At 45.8% G+C, this 19,703-nt stretch overlaps 1 long non-coding RNA gene across 1 annotated transcript; it reads right to left on the bottom strand.

Moving 5' to 3' along the window:
- Positions 1-10,693: 10,693 nt before the first annotated feature.
- LOC144169220 (uncharacterized) lies at positions 10,694-15,137 on the bottom strand. Its single transcript, XR_013322393.1, has 4 exons — positions 14,962-15,137; positions 11,246-11,414; positions 10,905-11,050; positions 10,694-10,818 (listed from the first exon to the last, which is right to left on the bottom strand). It is a non-coding gene; the product is annotated as an uncharacterized LOC144169220 (long non-coding RNA).
- Between the last annotated feature and the right edge of the window lie 4,566 nt (positions 15,138-19,703).

Below are 19,703 nucleotides of genomic sequence, written 5' to 3' on the forward strand. Positions count from 1 at the left end.
TGGCTGCACTGGGGTGCATGTTCCTGGCCATAGTTGGACAAAGAACCCGTCTAGAAGGGCCGATAATGGGGAGGATCCAAAGGTCTGCCCTGAGCTTCTACGTCACCCAGAAGTGAAGAGCCGACTCTGAGGGCCAACAACTGGCTCCTCAGGTCGATGCAAGGAAGACATAACCGCCAAAGCGGAGTGGGAGCCGCGGGGTATCTCTGGCTAAACGCTCAGTGCTTTCATCCTAAAAGAAAGAAAAAAAATGTCGCGGGACACTTTGTGCATCCATAAGAGGACTGGGAGGTAGCATCTTCCTGGAGACAAAAAACAATTTAGCAAGAAAAAACGCATTTAATCAGGTACCACTTCTCCGAAAAATAGAAGTTGAAAGACCTAGCCCGGGCAACACTCTTTTGAATATCATCAACTAGCTCGGGCCATATGTTTTGTGAAACACTATCTTCGATGAATTTGATGCCGAGAATCTTCAGGTCCAGAACTATTTTTATTTAAGGTGAGTGTTGCGTTTCCCAGAGGGAGGACAGCCCTTGTTGTGACATTTACCTCGGTACCTGAAAGGCGGGCATAACACTCGAAGTCAAGCAAAATAGCCGTGAGGCTATTTTTTGTCCTGGATAAAAATAGGAACGTCATCTGCGTACGCACACACTTTAGCAGAGCCTTGTCCGGGCAAAGAGAATTCATTATAACCCACATATCAGGCCGCCGCGACTGGTGGTAACAGCGCTGCCCTAAGAACGGAAAATTGCCCAGTCAGTTTTCATGTAGCATGGTCATTCTACACACTGCACAAAAATTGTTTGGGGTGGACAACGAGTTACTACAAATCAAGTCACACAAAGTTCACCAGCGTGCATACGATCGTCACAGATTCCAAGACGGCTTACGGCAACTACCGCAAGGGGATCGTCTCCCACGCGGCCCTAGCAATTCTCGCAAAGCGCAGCCCACCGGGACGAGACGTAGAGCTCGTGTGGGTTCCGGCACACTCGACAGTGGAAGGCAACGCCCTCGCCGACCACTACGCCCGCGAACTAGCAGACCGGGCCGGGGACGAGTCGGAGCTACCGCACCCAGTTACGAGCTACCGCGATATTACCACGCTGTACAGGAGCGCCAGGTGCAGGCTTCCCGTGCCGCACCAGCAACTCGACCGCAAGCAACAAACAATAGTGCGCCGCGCACAAGCGGGGTCACTGGCGCACCCAGCTTTATTGAACAAGATGTTCCCGGCAGAACACGACCCCATCTGCCCGTTCTGCAAAAAGACGGAAGGCACCCTGCCGCACATACTGGCGGAGTCTACTGAGCTCAAGAATCCCCTACCTTCCCTCCCACTTCCCCTCCCCCCCCCCCTACCCGAGCGATGGGAGATCTTGATGTCCAGCCCCGACCTGTCGACGCAGCAAGAGCTCGCGCCCAGGGGCCAGGAGCTATTGGACTCATATGGGACTCGTGAAGAGGGTTCCACCCCGCGAGCGTCACCTGAAATGGGCTCAGCGAAAGTTGTTTCTCTCTTCAAAGAAAGAGTTCATAAACTATACTGAACTCAATATGGGACTAAAGAAACGCTCAGGATGTTATTCCTGACCACTATAAAGTGCGCATAGGCCAGCGCAGCGTATAGACCTTCTCCTACAGCTATTAGCTCGTGCTCCAAATGACTCGTCAGAATCGTCCGGACACGCCACAGCAGTGAGAACATCAGTAAAGCATTTTGTTGGGCTAGTTGGTTCATATTCATACTTAAAACTGCGCATTCGGACGGGACAAGGAAAACAAGAGACAGGACGGGCGCAGTCCTATCTCTTCTTTTCCTTGTCCCGTCCGAATGCGCAGTTTTAAGTATGAGTGAGAACATCACTCGTTGCGGCCGGGATCGTAGACATGCGGCACCACAGTTTCTCCACGAAACAAAAGCACCAGCACACATCAGCAAGTTCACAAACACATCATTTGAACGTGTGTTTATTCGAAGTGTGACTCCGAACAGCCTGCGTAATACATTCCAAAACGTTGCCGCTACACGACAGTGAAACAAGGCATATTCTAAGGTTTCATTGTGGCCGCAGTGCAGACACTGTGCGGAACGCACAACGCCGAATCTCGCCAAACGGTCACACGTCGGGAGAGCTTCCCAGCCACGTAACCACCCGAAATCCCAAGAAGGGCCGCCGAAGTAAGCTGATGCCAACGGACGCCGCGTGATCTTCCTATCTGCTGATTTTCTAATTGGGTTATTGCCAATTTTTCGCACACTTCGCTTGCCGCCCTGAAACTTAAGCTTGGCAAGGACGGCAGGAGCTATCGCAATGTTTTTATAACGTACGCATAAAATGTTGGCGGCTGCTCAGCAGAAGGACCGGTGATGTGTACGTCAGAAAATATTGAGCGGAAGGTTCCCAGAAAGCACACTGTAGCAGCACTTTCCCTGGGTACTCGTCCGAGTCTAAAAGGTGTGAAAGGAGAATTTATTATAACCCACATGTCAGGGCGCAGCGACTAGGGGTAACAGCGCTGCCCTAAAAACAGAATTATCCAATAAGTTCTCATGCAACATGCTCATGAAGGATAAATTTATTATAAAAAAAATCCTGGTATCAATAATACAACGTAACGACCAGAAACAATTAAACAACTGCAGCACCTGTTGCCACAAAACTAACAGAGCCCGAAGCCTGCCAGTCACAGACTCTTACAGAAACATATACTACTTCGATTCAGCTCCTTGGCCAAAGGGAAAGAGAATGTGCGCAGTAGGTTTATGTACCCACCGCCAAATCTAAACGTCTAAGTCGGACGACAATGTTCATACTTGTCAACATTGTTGAACAGGAACGGAAAATTACGCAAATATGAAGTAAAAATCAATACAGAAGTTATATTTACAGCGTTTCGTTATTAAAAAATTCATGGATGCTTGATCTTTGCGATAGCAAATGCATACTATATCCACTGCAGAAAAAAAAAATCCACTCCTTCGCCTGCTGTCGCCCGCGAAACCATAGCTCCTGGTGGAATTTTAAGAATTCAAACGGCAACAGTAACGAAAGGTTCCACTAGATAGGTTCCACGTTCCCCTCGGAACGCACGGGCAGGAGGGCAATGTGGTTCTATAAACGTTGTAGTAGGGTTCCTCGATTCAGGCGCGTCTCCGCCGTACGGCAGCGCTGGAATCGAGGCACCCGGCCTGGAGGACTGGAACGTAGTAAATAAAAATTGACTTGAGCAAACCTCTAGCGTGTTTATCTTGGAAGGAGCCAGACGGGAGAGGAACAGCATAAGAGGTGAGCGGGAAATAGACGGGAGGCGTTTACTTGGAACGGGCGCCAGACGACTACCGTCTTTCGTGGACAACGTTGTCTGCGCTGTTTCTCGATGGCGCAGCACAAATTTTCCCATTGTATTTGCAGGTTAATAAATAACGCACGCTGGGGATATGCACCTTCCTGCACGCAGCAATAATGAAAGCCAATTTGTGGAGAAGGGAATGTATACCATACAACTTGAAGAAAATATCCATACGAACTTTGTGAGCCTCACAAACATCCCCACACCTTCTAACAAGACTTTTGTGACGGTGCAGAAAATATAAAGCGTTGGGCACAAAAAAAAAAAACATTCATATGATACAAGTCCACAACAAATACAGAAATAGAAGACAGCTGTTTTATTTCCGGCTTTCCGATGCGCGTGTAGGGGCCCGCTGCTTGGTGCGTAGCATTGCAGACTGTCGAGTCTTCATAAGGGCATCTCAAAAGCACTTTAGGGAAGCCTAGGCGTTTCGAATATTTATAGAGGAGCTCTGAGTACTCAACCTCGCAAATAAGCTAGAACGTACGAGTTAAGTTACACACGATCGATGCTCTTAAGGGTGTTGTTATCTCTCTCTCTTCATGTGTTGCAAACTCATGCGGTACACAGCTTCAAATTATTCAGATGTGTCAGAATCGGGCAAATTAACTGAATTAAAGGAAATACCTTTTTAAAGCTCCAGTGCATCAAAACAGCACCGGCACTGTTGCCCCTCACAAGTGAGGGTATCGGACGACAGCGGCGCGAGTCCCAAAGCTGACGTCTGAAGCCAGGGGGCGCCACTCAACCATCTCACTAAGGCCGCTGTGCGATGCCACCCCGTTACAAAGGGGAAGCCGCTATGCATCTTGATCAGCATCATCATCATCATCATCATCACCGCCAATACGGAATGCTTTTCCGGGAACAAGCTGACACTCGCCAAAAAGTAAAAACAATAGGTAAAACAATGACGTTTCGGGGCCCGTACGGGTCCCTTGTTCACATATGAAACGAAAAGCGGCTCGGCAGTAATTATACATGCGTGGAACGTTGTAAAGCGCATGCGTATGTCGTAGGCATGGGCCCACGTGTCCGATTATGAGCGTGTGGGGTTGATTGGATATGGAATGATTCTCGGAGTAGGCGCGTTGATAATATTTTCTCGGTGGCAATGATTCTGGCCGAGTCCCAAGCGATGACATGACGGGTTGCGTTATGGTGTTCTGCCAAGGCGTTACGGAGTGCACAGGCGCATTCTTTTTAAAGAGAAGACCTGCACTACACGTAGCGTAAGTGGATAGTTGTGCTGTAAACTGTTCGGAATGAGCTTGATGGGGATTACACTCGATGCTGCATTAAGGACCTAGAATGCTTGTTATTTGTTCACAATGTTTATTTTCTTGGTTGTATATTGGACAAAAACAACTAAATAAAATATCTCATTCTTACGGCCTTCGTCGGCTTATTGTGTATGTAAAACTCATCATTATGGACACTTTGATATAAAGTAAGTAATCCCCTGAAACTATCGTCATGTAATGTAAGGCCTGCAAAAGGTTTCTTACAGTATTTGTACCTGGCTTGTTCAGTTACAGTAGGTAGTAATCGTTTCGTGAAACATGGGGTATGCTCGACAAACAGGATCACGTACGACAATGTCGCTGACGTCAATCAGCCAGTGCCGTGTGCGACAACCCCAAAGCGCCGGACTGCTGTGCAGCTATAACAAGACCCGCCACGGTGGCTCAGGGCTTTATGGCTCTATTATACTGTATATGTACAGCCGCCCAAATTTTTAATAATATAGCCTGAGCGACGACCTACCGGCATGTCAGCGCCTTATCACGGTGTTCGCCGGCAAAATAGGCGAGAGTACGCGCACGCGCATACGGCCATCTGCTGTATGAGTGTCGTCTGCTACGCTGTTTCCTTGAGAATGGCACACCCCCTGCCACTGCATCTGAATGACTTTGTGCCCCGCGATGCTTAGCTACCTTTGGCGGTAGCGAAATAGCCTCGCAAGATAAGAAAAACAGGGGGTGTGTTTCTCCGAGAAGAACAGCGGAGCAGACGACGCTCCCACAACAGATAGTTCCATGCGCGTGCGCGTACCCTCGCCTATCTTGCCGGTGAACACCGTGATAAGGCGCTGACATGCCGATCAGTCGTCGCTCCCGCTATATTATTAAAAATTTGGGAGGCTGTACAAATACAGTATAATCAATCAATCAATCAGCTATAACAAGCATACTGCGCGAAGAACCAACAGCAGTACGCACTGGTACTTCTATGTTTATTTTTGTAACTTCGATTGTTTACCCCACCGTTCTTACTGCTACAAAATGAATCTGCATTACATTTAAGCGAAAATAACTCGTTGTGAAAGCTTAAAGCACTGCCTAACTTGCGTTTGCTTTTGCCGGCCTCAACCAATCGCAGAGCTATGGATATTACGCCATAGGTTCTAGTGCTGGAAATGAGCTAGTGAGTCGTGTGGTCATTCCCTTTTAGGTGCGAAGCACCTTAGGACCTCGCAATTTCCGTAGGTTGGCATCCGTGCACACAAAATTATGGTCGAACGGCTCAAAGGGAGTTGCAGAAAAAAAAAAAAGGAAACCAGCACAGGGAAGATCCGAACCGCCGACTCCGGCAACAACGCCGCCAGACAGACATTTGAATAGAATTTAAAATAGGTACTGAAGTGTACAGCGACCTCGCAATGTCCGTTGGCGTCCGTTGGCGTCTGTTCACACACCATTATAATCTCATTTACAGTGCATTTACTACACCTCAAAATCATGTAAAGCTCAGAGAGCATCAGCACGCACGGACGGTGACGCTCATCACACAGGCAATACACAACTTGCGTCCCAGTGCTTCGCACCCTCGGCATCGTTCACGGCGTGGAGATATGTGATTCTTTTTCCTAGTTATGTAGCTTATTTGAGCGAAGTTTGCGTTAAAAGTGGTGTTAGTATGATTCTAACGAAGCAATCTTTGGAATGAACCACACTTGTGTTTTGTCTGCATGTCCCCTTGAACATTGGACGCACTGTTTGTGTGAACATCGTCTTTATCACAAGCTAGTTGTTTTTACCGAATGGTGCCAATTCCCACCACTTTTATTGGGACAGTTTTCAAACATGCAGTGGTGCACTCTTAATCTGGTTCCACGTAAGATCCACTTAGTAACTGGAACTTTTTTGCAAAAAAGTTCCAGTTATATATTTGGAACCGTGTTCCACATATCCTGAAAATTAAGTGGAACAGTGCACCACATATTTTTGCAACTAAATTATGTGGATCGGTGTTCCAAATACAAGTATGCGGATCACTGTTCCAAATAAAAGGGTAGTTGAAGTTACTGGAACATTGATCCATGTAAAATGATTATGGAATTTATCTGGTGCGCCGTTCCAGGTACCTTCAGGCCAGCTGTTTATACAAAACGGTGTTCCTATAGACATTGGGAAGCTGTCTATGGGACTCCACTTTTCCAATATTTCTGCTTTCCTGTAGGTATACACCGAGGTCATATGCCAGGCTGGCGGATGCATTGGTATCAGCAGGAAACCGCAGGCACCATTTTAACACAGCCTTGATATATGAACCGCAGTGATACCAACAATTGGAAAGCAGAAACCACCGCAGCAGTGTCGTCCCTGACAGTTCCCAACAGTTGCCTATCGGAGCACAGTTCTATATAAAAGTTGGTCTGAGGCACCTAGAGCGGCACACAGTCTTTGGCTTCACCCGCAGAATCCTGTTCTGGGTTTCAGCTGCATGTAAAAGAAACAATATACTTGCATTAAAGTACGCACGCACCAACTATTATGACTCATACACTGCTTTTCAACATACTATACAACTTTATTGGGTGTTAGTATGATACATTTCACATTTGAATAGCTGTCTATTTTAAATTGCACAGAAAATGACCAACGTACAAGGAATAAATACCATAACGATAACACTAGGCTCCAAGTGGCATTTTCACATATTCACCTTTACTCAAAAGCATGGGTAATGAAGACGGTATTAGGGGCAACTGCTTCACAAATAAACAGACGTGTGCGTCTACCGCGGCACTGACACAGACATTATCCAACAGTGAGCATCAAATATGCTGTCTTATCAGATAAACAAGGTAATTCAAAGGCGAAATGACTCATTGCGCTTGCCATACTATGTTTACGCATAATTGTTTGGGAAAATGCAGTTTGCTATTAAATTGTAGGGAAAGGCCTACAAACAAGCCATACACGGTTGTATTATCACAAACCTACAACACTGCAGTGCAAGAGTTTAGGAAAACAACGCTCGAGCCAAGATTAACGATAAAACAATTTGACACGCGAGGTCACATGTGGCAGTATGCCACCATTAAAACATGATTATTAAAGATAGTAGTTTCCTGACACCAGACGTAAGTGTAACATCAAGCTATTTGTAGGCAAAATAGACTTTATGAGCGTCCTGAAAAGGCCTTTGACTTAAGGCACATTACTTGCCCAAACAATTTGTAGTTGTTGAAAATAATTCATCCCAAGAAGTCTCACAAAAGCCAGCGTGATCTTATATAATTCTGCAAACCAGGTAGCTGGAAGCAGGTTACACATATTAAAATTTAACAAGCAGACTAATTATATACGTCGTCAATTCAAGCGGGAACAAGTCAGACATCCTTACGAAGCAAACAAGCCAGCGTTGAATCATACAGGTGACCAGTTTTACAAAGCAGACTTGAAAGACTTTTTTCCAGCCTCAACATTTTACCTTTGGTGAAATTCACAGTTGCGTGCTATAACCCCCCCCCCCCCCCCGTCCGTCTTGCTATCAGTGTAATTGTAACCAAAGCCCTGCTTCTGCCAAGCAAGACATGCAGCTTTGTTCAAAGAAGAAAACTTGTTCAAGCCAAATACGCACATTTTTAATTCTTCTAGGTCATGTGTGTAAGCTCACATCCGGTACTAAAATTTATCACTGAAGGCGGAAGCCATCTTCGTAAATAATCACTGTCACTTTTGCATCAGCAGCAGTACTGCCATGAAAAAAAATCTCATGAGCTACACTTTAATAATAAGGTCGTTACAATGCGGTGCCATGAACTACATTAACACACACTATAGATTCAAAGGCAGCCTGCGCATTGTGCCAATGATGAAAAATAAGGCACGACTTCAGTGTTCAGTTGACATGAAACTTGCATGTACCAGTAACTTAAACCTCTTCATCTGATTTCACCCCCTTCATGCCTTTCATCTGACCTCCTTCATGCCTTTCAAGAGATACTTTAACCTCTACCAATAATTTAAAATCCCAAGTAGAGCTGAACACTTCAAGTATTTCAAGAGACTCCAACTTAAATGACACCAGGTCACTGTCAAACTTCTCATGCTTTCCAAGAACTCCCTGCAAAAGTCCCAAGAACTCTTCAAAGCCACACATTCCTACGAACATGATGACACGATCAAAAAGATGACATATGCGGCGAAGAGGATGACCACATCCTGAAGTGACAATGCAGGCGGTGAATCCGTGATGTGTTTCTGGTAGCATTTCGGCTGGCGTACCCGCAAATTTTCCCGCCATTTTTGCTGGGGGCTACCTTGGTTGCCAGACCAGGACTGCCCACTGTTCATTAGCTCGCATCATACATTCTCGGGTACTATAAACGTATTGGGGCCCGTAAAGGCCACGGATCTGTCAGCCCGCTGTGGTTACAAACACTTGCACGCTCGCGCCGCGAACTCGAGCTACAGCCCGGGATCGCTTTTTTTTCGCTTCGTTCCCACGGGAGTAACTACAAACGTATTGGGGGCCCGTAAAGGCCGGGTATCTGTCAGTCCGCTCTGGTTGCAAACCCCTGCGCGCTCGCGCCGCGGCTCGGGGCCGGGTGAACCCGCAAATTTTCCGCCATTTTTTCGCGGGGCTACCATGGTTGCCACACCAGGACTCGCCAGGTTGCCACACCATACGTTTGTAGTATCTCCCGTGGGTACGAAGCGAAAAAAAAAACGAACCCGGGCTCGAGCCTGAGTTCGTGGCGCGAGCGCGCAAGTGTTCGTAACCAGAGCGGGCTTCACGTAACGAGATCCGTGGCCTTCACGGGCCCCAATACGTTTGTAGTACCCGCGAATGTATGATGCGAGCTAATCAACAGTGGGCAGTCCTGGTCTAGCAACCAAGGTAGCCCCCAGCAAAAATGGCGGGAAAATTTGCGGGTACGCCAGCCGAAAGGCTACCGTGTTTTCTTGCGGGCAATATTGATGCTGCCGGTCCCTTCTCTCAGAATAACCGGGCCTCGAGAAGACTTACTGCTCACCTCATGTACCTTCAAGGAAACAAGAAAATTTTGTTACATGGTTGCTTTAAATGAGCCAGTTGCTTAGGCCCTTTCATAACACAGTAATTGATTTAAAATGAGTGATTTCTTGGGTTTTTTCTGGGAGTGCTGTTAAAGGTGAAAGTGCGCTAAACAATATCACCACAGACAATGAATGAAATTGCCCTGATTCTGGAAAGTATCCAACTTTGCTGCCTCGGTATCCTGAATATAAGTTTTTTTTTATCCTTCAGAGGTTTCGTTTATAATCAAATAATAATTACTATAATCAACTTTCGGCATTATATTTCACACACCTTCTCTCTGCAAAAAATGTTCTCTGTACTGTATAATGTGCTTCCTAGAATGCTGTATTGAGGCTGGCTTATTATAACTTACAGCTAAACGATGTTTCTACCACAAAGAAATAAATGGCCAGTCATAGGAAATCATAAATATCGCACTGTGGCAGAAATTTTTTGTGGAATTAGTTCCACCTAAAATATTTCCCTCTCGATATGTATTACCTCCATGGTTCGTAGTGGTATGAGGCAGAAGTTGAGTTGACTAATGCTGAACTAGGCTGTTGCACAATTTTCTTATAAATCGCAACTATAGCACATTTTCTTGCAGACGTCACTTTCTGTGCTCTAAACAATTCCCTTAGAAAAATTACCCCTTATTTAACCCCCTGTCAAAATCCAATGCAAGCATTACTCATGGTACGCCTGTATTTGGGAGTATTATTGGTGCTACGGGCGTATTAAACGCGGGAAATTTAAATCGTCAGTTGCCACCGTATTGTAGCAGCAACCACATTGGGCGTGTCCGTGGTGCTGGCAAATCACAGCAACAACTCTCAAGGTGTAAAAGCTAAATATTTACAAAACTAAAATACACAATAGTGTTTTTTTTTTTTTTGGCCACTGTTGGAGCATTCGTAATAGGCGGAATGTGAACACAATGGCCAATATTGGCGTTCACGATAACTTCTTAACAGTGAGATTTTATTGGGACAAACCGACCCAGAAATTGAGTCTCGCAAAAACAAAATGCGAGCTTACCCAACCCAAATTAAGACCCGGGTGTTTCTGCCAGGGCAGTCTCAAAGTGCACTTCCAGGAAAGTTTTGCTGACGTGTTCCGAAAAGCTCGTACTGTCACCTTGAGCCACAGGCCAAGCTGTCACTGAAAAGAAGTTTCAAACCATTAGTTATAAAGAAACTACCGAAAAACGCGCCATGAAAGACCCAAAAAGGGCAGTGCGTACTTACTTGTAGAATGCAATGATTTCATCCCGTGCAAGAGCTTTAATGTGTTGCCTTCTGATGATACACTTCCAAGAAGGGGTCCAAATACAATTAAAATGGCCTTATGCATTCCTTGTACCGCTGTTTTAGGTCTATCTTCGCCCTATTGCCTAGAAAATAAACAGTACAAGAATATCAGAGAATAAATTTATGCCTTGCTTTACCCAGGGAGCACGAGAAAATATTGAACAATGTCTGATTCGTTCTACGAAAGTAGAATGTCTTTTTTACAGCGGAAGCCCAGATAATCTCTTCTTGCTAAACAATTTGAGATATGAAAATATTTTAACATACTTTAAGCTCACCTGTCCTTGGTCTATGCGAACTGGTGAATATCTGCACAATATGCACGACTCAAAAAGTACTCTTTTGTGGCTTATGAGCTCCACAGGGCATTCATAATCCGCCACACTCTCCCCGACGACCCTTCAGCATGCCAAAGATGTATTCAGCCAGTGAATGCCACAACCATGACTTCGCAGGAGCATGTAAAGAAAGGAAATAATTTGTTTTCATTTTTTTTGTTTTTTTTTTTGCAGAGGAACAAAAACATTTGTCACAACCTATCAGTGGAGGGTCAAATGTCTCCACAGTCAGCCATATACTCTTTCTGAACAGGTCATTGAGTATGAATACAGAATGAAGCAATCTGCTTTTGCAGTATAATTTATACGTTCAAAGGAGAACAGAAATGGATTAATGTTTGGTGCACATCATGATGCAACAACTTTGCACCCGAGCGTTCTGAAAATTATTCCAACTCTCGAGCTTCCACTGACATTGATAGCATAAAATGGCAGGAATGGATTATTTTTAAACTTACATTGTGACGTTAAAACTTCTAATAGTCCACACGTGAGTTTTATGGGTAATTATTCTGAGGTCTCAGGTTACCACTGACATTGACAGCATAGAAACGGCACCACACTTTCTGCGTGTTTCCACCTGCCTTCCCCTCCACAAAAGGAACGTTTTGTTACTACGCTACTGCTCAGACAACCACTTTCCCTTGCATTTCACTACACGTCAGGGAGCCAACTAACGTTGACTAGTGTAAATAGACCATCTGAATTCATCGAAGGCATTGGAAGAAACAAGGAACAACTACACACACACAGCACAGATAAAAAGCAGTGCTGCCGCCAACGCCTTGAACGCACATTAACATTAGGCGGAATAGCGTGATTAGCACAGTAAATTTATGGCTCTCAGGAGACCAACACAACGCAATTAACACGGAAGTTTGAAAATACCGATAAGTCTAAAGACAGACGCTCCGACAAACATGTTGTGTAGTGGGTGCGCGTGAGACAATAGCGTGCGACTAACCCGAGAAGATTCAGTACCGCTGACAGGTACATCAACCGTCAATATACAACTAAGCAACACCACACCATAAGGGGACATGCAGACTCGAGAAATGCGCGCACCAGCCACTTTCTAAATAGCATTATCTAACCTACGCAGTCAGAAATGTCAAGCCGACTCCGACCCACAAATACACAAGCTATTCGCCGCGAGCTCGACATGTAGGTGGCGACAGCATCGCGCTGCTAGTGTGGATGCTCCGCTGAGCGGCCCGTAAGAATGCACACTGTGGGCGCGCTTCGTGTCTTTTTCCCGGCGTATGTGCGCACAAAAGATGCAAACAAGAGTGGTATGCTGTAGTTCGGTTCCTCAACGTTCAATGTATAGCATGGAAGCGGCAGTCAGTTTTCATTACTATGCCAAAAAAAAAAAAAAAAAAAAGCGACGACTCATCGGGAATCTCAGAATGGCCGTAAATGTGACAATGAACTTGTACGCTGTGGCTCTTAGCAAGCTCGATCTTTCCAGACTATGGCTTTGAGCCTTCAATAAAAGCATAAATAGAAACAAATCAGGAAGCCTCGATCTCTGAAATTCAGTTTACAACGTCCATCTCAATCGCTTTCACTGGTAGCATGACGCATTCTTGCATTTGTGGGATGCCCTGAAATAATAACACTACTTAACTGCCCCGAAATTCTTTCTAAGAACTTACGATATTTTTTGTGTGTTCAAAAGGCAACATAAAATTACTGAATTTTGATCAGCGCAGAGATATAAATGTAACCGCTCTAACGGGTCTTTTAAATGAAATTTTAACGACTCTGAAGGAAGGTTTGATGAATAACGGTTTCGGATCACTTATTTACGGCTTTCGTCGCAAGTGAACTTGCGAATTGAATTGTCAACGCACGCAGTGCAATCAACATATTATGTTTAGCTAGGTAGTCGCAAAGTGACAAGCAGGTTTACAGTGTGCAAACTAAGCTTCTGGAACCTCACAGTGAGCACGAATTTTCTGTTACGGCTGCTCTGTTGACCATTTGCGTTCCTTCTAAAATCTAACAGGTGCCTGCAACAGCGAAATGTGTTTGCATTCTTGCGTATACGGTCGCTTACGAACCCTAAAGATGGCAATAAATAAAGTTGTGCTGTTGCAGGTGTAGTAAAACATTTCCTTTTTATTTCTCGTTGCGAATCAGCGCAACGGTTTCCCGGTAACTACTTTATTTTGTAAACTGAATATCGCCTTTGTCTTGGCATTTAATTCTTGAGGATTGGCTAAAAAATGAAATTCTGTGCATTTAGTTTTTTTTTTCGGGAAGGGGTTGGGGGGGGGGGGGTCCTGCCAACGTTGCAAGAGCAGCGAAAAGCCAAACTGTGGTTATCAGTATTACTTGCAATCGAAACTACACTAGGCGTCGTGTACTGTAGCGGTGAAAAAGCAGTACGTATTTTCAAAACTGATTAGCCCCCCTTTGGTCCGGGATTGTCCAGGAATTGTGGCTCGCCATTTTCAAAATTGTATAGAAAGCAATCATTGTGGGGAAAAAATTAAAAAAAAACAGCGAGTCATGGCACACACCTCTCACACATGTGGGCAACAACGTGCATTGTATTACGCGTTTTCTCCTCTTTCTTTAAACTTAGGTCCACCTTAAGAGGTTAAGACGTGACAATATTAGGCATTTGGTTATGCTGAGTGAGACACGTTTCTGGACAAGGTGATTCATGTCGGATTTGAAAATGATATATATGGAAATGACACACGAAATGCCACATGACAGACGCAAACTCACAACTGCTTAATTTTACCGAAAAATCCCCCCTAAATACTCTTGCGCATCTATAGAAACGTATTTTAAATAATACGTGAAATTAGCAACTCGATACAGTTGAATAAATGTTTATTCCTCCTCCTCAGTATAAACAACGACTGTCCAAAAATGGTATTTATTTTAGAAAAGGTACGGGAAGGACACGATCACACAGGCGCTTGCGGGTGTAAAATACGTGTCCGGTAATGTATGGGCGATAGCGCACGGGTCGTGTGCAGAGTAAATGTTTTTGTTTGTTTCTTTTTTCTATAAGGACACAGCGCAATTTTAAAAGGGTGTGGAATTTGGACGCGTATACACAGGTATTGTCGCTTCTTACCCGTTTCGCGTACTAAACTTTTATCTTTTAAATAGTCACCACGCCACCTTCAAAAAGCACCCTTCGACGTTTCCGAAACGGCAGACGACTGAACTCAACAATAAGAACAGTGCGATGTGTGGAAGCAATGTTTATAACACGTTTCACACTCAAGCGGTGACCAGGGCGAAGATGTTTCGTGGAATTAAACCAGCGTATTAACCCGCAACGGCCGCTGATTATTGCGTTTCTAGAGGAAATGCGCAAGCAGAGGTAACCATGTCATTGCTTACTGCCAAACGAGCACACATATTGGTTGTTTTGTCGTGTGCAGCACGCGTCTTGCGCCGCACGCAACGTGAAAAAGCAGACGACGCGAAAGCGCCATCCACACTAGGAGCGGTTCGTCCCGCCGCCGCCAGGGGCCGACTGTGTTCGCGCTCGGGGCGAATAGTGAATAACGGCAGCAAACGTTTCTCGCATCGAACAGGCAGCGGAGCGGCACGTTTATCGGACGCAGTGATGAACAAGTCAAAGAACAACAACCGTTACCAGAACATAAATAAGCAGCACTGACCTTTTTTGCGCCTCCCGGCAAAACTTCACTTCGTCGAACAGTAAATACAGCCCGAGGACATGAAGAAATCCGCAGTTTCACGCCACAACCAAACTGGTAACCGTTCCCGCCAGTCTGACCGACAGTTCATTTAGTACATCAGGCGCATAACGCGAGCAATCGAGAAAACCGCTATAGAAGGCCACTAGTTGCGCTGCGTGCGGACGAACAAAAACTAGCTTCCGCAAACGTTGAGACGTAGGGGCGCTGCTGTCGTTAAAAGTGTTCACGCAGTCCCGTTTTTCCCTCATCGTCGTTGTACCCGTTGCCGTCCCACTATACCATGCATCCACGCAAGCGGCGCTGCCTTGTATTCTTTCCTCCATGCTGTCAACGCATGCGCACGGTATGCCGCAATGAAGTGGCGGTCGTATCGTAATCGTTTCGGCCAACTTTTTCTTCCTCCGTGCCTTTGGCGATGCACGCCGTGGCCAGTGACCAGTACGCGGAAGAGATCACAAGCTCGGCACCATTGGTCGCTTATATTTGCTTCGGAAAATGGGAGTAGGCCTCTAAGCGGACGTCTACGCGGCTCTGAGGCTGGAACAAAGAGCTCAGATATAAGCCAATTTAACACGTTAGTTGGGCTAAAGTTGTTTCCCTCCGCGGGCCGTGAGCGCGTGCGGTATGTGTGCATACACTTTGATGACAGCTTTATTTCGTTCTTTGCAGTGAAAACAAAACGACGCTTCTTTATTGACTGCGTTCTCTTGACAACAAGTCTTTCCAATACCAATAATATATACTGCGACGCTCTTTGATACCCACGTTATAGAAAACTACTTCCGCATAGTGAATCCAGTGTGATTACTCGCTAATTAGCGAGTAATAATACATCTGCCCGTTTTTCAGCAGTTTTTCTTCATGAACACCAATAGTGCAGGAAAAGAGCAACGGGGGGACCAGCAGGAGAAGGCAGGTCATTCGGTGAACTTGAATTACTACGGCAAGTAACAACATTAAGGTAACACTGCGAATTTTCGCGATACTGCAATGCATAATTTGAAATAAGAATGCCATTTCAGTATAAATATATAGAATGTAAAGCAGATGCCGCGGGGTAGATTTAGTTCTCCGGGTTTTGTGTCATTCTCCTCCTGCAAAGAGGCTTTCGTTTTTGCTTGTGAAAATTACTATCCGGGACGAGACAAAATACAAAAACTAACTTCTAAGCATATAACTGCATGCGTAGCATGATGTGTGTAGTGTAAAATGTGACGCAGTCGGTTACCATTATGTATGTACCCCATCACAACATAAGTAACGTGGACTAAGTACCATTGAGCGCGTACTACACCACAGCGAGATGATGACTGAGTGTTGAACAAAAACTGGCGTTTCTGCGAAGCTTTGTAAACCAAATGCATAAAATGTAATGGCCTCAACAAGTATTTCGTAATGAAGATGTTCATAAAAGCACCACGAATGCTTCAGCGCTATAGCAGCTATGGCTTTGCCCGAACGGCATATGGAGAAAGGGAAGACATTTAGTCCTTCTCAAATTGAAGTCATTGGTGATTTTGCACTTGACGCCTCAAATTAGAAAAATACGATGTTCACGAAAGCGGTTTGGGTGCCGCAGAACACCTGGAAATGGGTTCCTGCAATTTCTTCTTTTGCCTAAGATATCCTCCACCCGATATTTTTAATGCTTTGTACGGCGTTGACAAGAAAGTGCGATTTCGTTTTCTGTCAAAGGACATCACTTAAACTACAGCTTAGCCGTATTATGAAAGTTAACTGCTGCACAAGGCAGTTTCATAGATGTCGGCGAAGTTCATTATATTTTATGTGCGGTGTGCGCGTGTATATTAAACACGCACGTGCATCTTGGGTCAAGAAGCACCTAATATGTATGCGGCTCATTGTTCCAGTTGATGCATGAAAGAGTGTATACTTCACTGCTGTGCACGAGTTATGTGGAACAAGACACGAGCAAAAAATATACAAACGCACTCTCCCCAACCGTTTACTGGGACATAAGTGGAACAGTAACCGGAACCGCCGACATCGCATGACCCCATTTCTTCGGTTCCAGATAAAAACCACGAACATAAAGAAAACAAGCTGACGGTTCCAGATAAGATCCACCTATATGCCTCGTTCCAGTTATTCTTCCGTTCGGATCCACATAAAATATATGGATCACCCTTTTTAACTGGAACTTATATGGAACCAGATTAAGAGTGTGCCTAGGGCCCATTTCAGTTAACACCTACGTTATGAGTATACGCCAGTGGCGTACACGGGTATTTCTTTCCAAGTTCCCGTACCCATGTCAGAGAACATTTTCGTTATCATTATGCGCCAGTGGCGTACACTGAATTTCTTTCCGGGTTTCAGGACGAAAAGGGTGCTCACAAAAATTTAAAAATAGGAGGAGAGCAATTGTAACAATTTCAATTAAACATCGATTGATTGATTGATTGATTGATTGATTGATTGATTGATTGATTGATTGATTGATTGATTGATTGATTGATTGATTGATTGATTGATTTAACGCACCGACGCAACACAGGCAATGAGGCGCGCCGTACTGGAGGGCTCTAGATTAATTTTGACCACCTGTGGATCGTTAACGTGGGCCGAAATTTCGAGCAAACGGGCGTTTACGTAATGTAATAAAAAAACACTAATGGAAGTGAGGCAATCCGATTGCCGCACGATCCCAGCCGCCGCTCACGGGGACAACCGAGCAGCTGGACGGAAAGTGGTCGCCACCGACCACGTGACCGAAACGGGGCAATGAACGGCGCGCATTCACGCTGCGGCGAAGAGAAAAGGAAGGCGGTACTTTTCAATTTCCAGGTACTCTTGTTGACCGCATGCGAGTAAATACAACATATAGCCTACTTCTACCCACCAACGACTTTCCTCCGGAGCCTCCGTACCCCTTCCCCTTTCCTTTGCTCATATCCCGGAACGTTCAGGCCGTACACAAAAAACACCGCCGCCCATTTGGCAATCTTTGTAGCATAAATCTCGCCAGCACTCGGCAGCTTTGCTATTCTTGCCCCTCGACTGGTTTTCCCTTCTCAGGAAAAACATGCTGGCTCCTGGCTCGCCCAATTACCGAACGCGCGTATTTTAGTGTGTGCGTAAAGCTATGTTCTTTTGTAATCTGAAACATCTACATTCAGTCCATCTGCGTGGTTCGGTATCTATATTTGTAAACAGAGTTACTGCTACAAAAAGAAGTGCTGGGATAGCCAGTTCAATAAAGAAAAAAAAAGCTGGAATAGCCAGTCGGGGGAGAATTTGAGTACTGCTGCGGAGATCCGGGTTTAAATCCCAACGGAGCACATGTGTTTATTTATTTACTCTTTACAGCGGTGGTCAGTGGCGTAGCCACAAATATTTTTAGGAGGGTGTTATATGCCACCGATAAAAAAAAAAAATATTGTGCATCCTCGAAAAGGTGTAGGCTGTGTCTCAGTGCCGTCCGACACTTATATAAGCACTCCATTAAAGCGACATCCATCGGCGTTTTGATGAAAACTGCCACGTCTAGCCATGGCCTCCGAGATTGGCTGCCGGCGGCCGCCGGTAGCCGATCGCGGAGGCCACGGTCTAGCGTTACTTCGCCCTCCAATAACGTAACCTAAATAAACCTATCACCTAACGAACAGAAAAAACCATTTAAAAAATCGAAAACTCATCTAAGCCATGAAAATTATACCTGTAAAAACATAAAAGAGACAGGAGCCGGACTCTAACCACCGCACTTGAGAGGAGTGAGCTGAGACTGGACCTATATACCAGAACGGCAGATGCGCTAGCATGTGTCAGCCCAGTATTAAAAATTGGAATGTCGTCGGACGACACTTGAGCAATGGCTGTAGCGCTGAGCTGGAGTGCCGTCGCACGGCACTCCAGACACTGGGAAAAGGAGCAGCCCACCTACGCCTTATGCCCTGGACGTGCTGCAGTGGAATTTTCGTTTTCTTCGGGCATGTGTGATGGAGTTCACCGAGCTCTTCCGCGTCGCCGGCAGACCGCTGCAGGAGCCCAGGGGCGAAAGACCCGGGATGTCTGGATCCACCAGGATACTTCGAACCCGCAATCGAACGCAGACTACCACAAGTGTCGAGCGAAACAAAGACGGAGGCACAGGACGCGATTTTCGTGCGGCGGGGCGTCCCACATGCTTATAATGCACTTAAACACTGTACCAAACATAAAAAAACAGTGGCAGTTCGTGCGGTGCTATAGGACGTCGGAACGTGATGTCGTTGTCGTATTACGCACGCCCTGGCGTCAGCTGAGCAGGTCGCAGAAATGTTCCAGGTGGAGGGGTGACGTATCCTAGACCTTCGAAGATGCTACCCGTCAGACAAGATGTTCGCTGATGCCTTTAGCGCGCACCACCCTTAATGGGGACACCGCAAGGCAGATGCACGGGGTTCGAAGCTCCTGGAGATGGCGAAGGCAGCGCGCTTGATGCACACCAATGACTTCGAGTACCCATCAAGACACAGGTTACACGTCGGACAGGAAGACACAGTCCTCCACCTGACGTGTGCAGACGAGGGAACTGTGCGGGAGTAGCGGTGGGGCGTGGATTCCATGGGCTACGACTGCTACACCATCTGGATCGGCGTGGACACTGGAGATAAAAACAAGCGGAGACCCAAAGCGCGTGCCGTCGACTGGGGTGCCTTTCGATAGGCTACGGGTAGGCAAGTGCGAGCGAAACATAC

This window comes from Haemaphysalis longicornis, unplaced genomic scaffold, assembly GCF_048455015.1.
Source record: "Haemaphysalis longicornis isolate Haplotype H1 unplaced genomic scaffold, Haemaphysalis longicornis Haplotype H1 scaffold_1, whole genome shotgun sequence".
NCBI lineage: Eukaryota > Metazoa > Arthropoda > Arachnida > Ixodida > Ixodidae > Haemaphysalis > Haemaphysalis longicornis.